General features: G+C 58.4%; 1 long non-coding RNA gene across 18 annotated transcripts in view; it reads left to right on the plus strand.

Moving 5' to 3' along the window:
* Positions 1-2,500, plus strand: part of LOC121077555 — a 13,700-nt gene that overhangs the window by 9,437 nt on the left and 1,763 nt on the right. For 11 of the 18 annotated variants that reach the window (XR_005824159.1, XR_005824169.1, XR_005824164.1 and 8 more), the window contains exons 1-2: positions 1,580-1,822; positions 2,129-2,295. This is a non-coding gene — a long non-coding RNA (uncharacterized LOC121077555). The other 7 variants (XR_005824179.1, XR_005824178.1, XR_005824181.1 and 4 more) reach the window with 7 other exon arrangements.

Below are 2,500 nucleotides of genomic sequence, written 5' to 3' on the forward strand. Positions count from 1 at the left end.
GAGGAGGTGCAGGAGGAGGTGGAGGTGGAGGTGGAGGTGGAGGAGGAGGTGGAGGAGGAGGTGGAGGAGGAGGTGGAGGAGGAGGAGGAGGAGGAGGAGGTGGAGGAGGCGGAGGAGGTGGAGGAAGACGAGGAGGAGGAGGAGGAGGAGGAGGTGGAGGAGGAGGAGGAGAAGGAGGAGGGGGAGGAGGAGGAGGAGGAGAAGGAGGAGGGGGAGGAGCAGGTGGAAAAGGAGTTGGTGGAGGGGAAGGTGGAGGAGGAGGTGGTGGAGGAGGAGGTGGTGGAGGAAGAAGTGGTGGAGGAGGAGGAGGTAGCGGCTGTGGTGGTGGCGGAGGAGGAGGAGGTGGAGGAGGAGTTGGTGGAGGAGGAGGTGGACGAGGAGGTGGAGGAAGAGGAGGAGGAGGTGGAGGAAGAGGAGGAGGAGATGGAGGAAGAGGAGGAGGAGGAGGAGGAGGAGGAGGAGGAGGAGGAGGTGGAGGAGGAGGGTGGAGGAAGAGGAGGAGGAGGAGGAGGAGGAGGAGGTGGAGGAGTTGTTGGAGGAGGAGGTGGAGGAAGAGGAGGAGGAGGTGGAGGAAGAGGAGGAGGTGGAGGAGGTGGTGGTGGAGGAGGAAGAGGAGGTGGTGGAGGAGGAGGATGAGGAGGGTGTGGTGGTGGTGGAGGAGGAGGAGGAGGAGGAGGTGGTGGATGGAGGAGGAGGAGGAGGTGGAGGAGGAAATTTGGCTAGACCTGTGGTGTCAGTATTTTGACTTGATGATCCTAATATACCCCTTCCAAGTGGGGATATTCTGTGAGGAGCATGATGATTCATAGAATCCTTATTGTTGTAGGAGACCTTTAAGATCATCCTTCTACAAGGAGGAGGAGGGGGTGGACGAGGAGGCGGTGGAGTTGGTGGAGGAGGGAGCAGTGGTAGACGAGGTGGTGGCGGTTGATGCGGAGGAGGAGGAGGAGGCGGTGGACGACGAGGAGAATGACGACCGAGGAAAAGGACAATGAGGAGAAGGACGACGACGAAGACGCCGATGATAATGACGACAAAGACAACAAGAAGAAGGAGGAGGAGGGGGAAAAGGTCGTGGAGCAGGAGAAGGAGGAGGAGGCAGTGGCAGCGGTGGTTGTGGTGGAGGAGGAGGCGGCAGCGGTGGAGGAGGCGGTGGTGGCGGAGGAGGTGTTAGCGTTGTTGGTGGAGGAGGAGGAGGAGGTGGAGGAGGAATTTTGGGTAGACCTGTGGTATCAGGATTTGGACTGGATGATCCTAATGGATCCCTTCCAACTGGGGATATTCTATGATTCTATGAGGAGGATTGATAGAATCCTTACTGTTGGAAGAAACCTTTAGGATCATCCTTCTACGAGGTGGAGGAGGTGGAGGAGGAGAGGTGGAGGAGGAGGAGGTGGAGGACGATAATGATGACGACAAAGACAAAAAGAAGGAGGAGGAGGACGGGGAAAAGGTCGTGGAGCAGGAGAAGGAGGAGGAGGAGGGGGGTGGCGGAGGAGGAGGAGGTGGTGGAGGAGCAGGAGGAGGTGGCGAAGGAGAACGTGACGGCGGAGGAGGTGGTGGCGGTGTTGGTGGAGGAGGAGGAAGTGGAGAAGGAGGCAGTAGTGGAGGAGGTGGAGGAGGAATTTTGGGTAGACCTGTGGTATCAGGATTTGGACTGGATGATCCTAATGGATCCCTTCCAACTGGGGATATTCTATGATTCTATGAGAAGGATTCAAAGAATCATTATTGTCAAAAGAGACGTTTAAGATCATCCTTCTACGAGGTGGTGGAGGAGGAGGAGGTATCGGCCGTGGTGTTGGTGGGGGAGGAGGAGGTGGTGGGGGAGGAGGAGGTGGTGGAGGAGGAGGCGGTGGTGGGGGAGGAGGAGGTGGTGGGGGAGGAGGAGGTGGTGGGGGAGGAGGAGGAGGCGGGGGAGGAGGAGGAGGCGGGGGAGGAGGAGGACGTGGAAGCGGTGGTGTCGGCGGAGGAGGAGGCGGTGGTGTCGGCGGAGGAGGAGGCGGTGGTGTCGGCGGAGGAGGAGGCGGTGCTGTTGGCCGAAGAGGAGGCGGTGGTGTTGGTGGAGGAGGAGGCGGTGGTGGTAGAGGAGGAGGAGGTGGCTCCGGTGCAGGAGGAGGCGGCGGAGGAGGAATTTTTGGTAGACCTGTGGTATCAGGATTTGGACTGGATGACCCTAATGGATCCCTTCCAATTGGGGATATTCTATGACTGTATGAGGAGGATTCATAGAATCCTTATTGTTGGAAGAGACCTTTAAGATCATCCTTCTACGAGGTGGTGGAGGAGGAGGAGGTAGCGGCTGTGGAGGTGGTGGAGGAGGGTGAGGTGGTGGAGGAGGGTGAGGTGGTGGAGGAGGGTGAGGTGGTGGAGGAGGGTGAGGTGGTGGAGGAGGAGGAGGATGTGGCGGAGGAGGAGCAATTTTGGCTAGACCTGTGGTATCAGTATTTTGACTTGATGATCCTAATATATCTCTTCCAAGTGGGGATATTCTATGAGG

Source organism: Cygnus olor, chromosome 1, assembly GCF_009769625.2.
Source record: "Cygnus olor isolate bCygOlo1 chromosome 1, bCygOlo1.pri.v2, whole genome shotgun sequence".
Classification (NCBI taxonomy): domain Eukaryota; kingdom Metazoa; phylum Chordata; class Aves; order Anseriformes; family Anatidae; genus Cygnus; species Cygnus olor.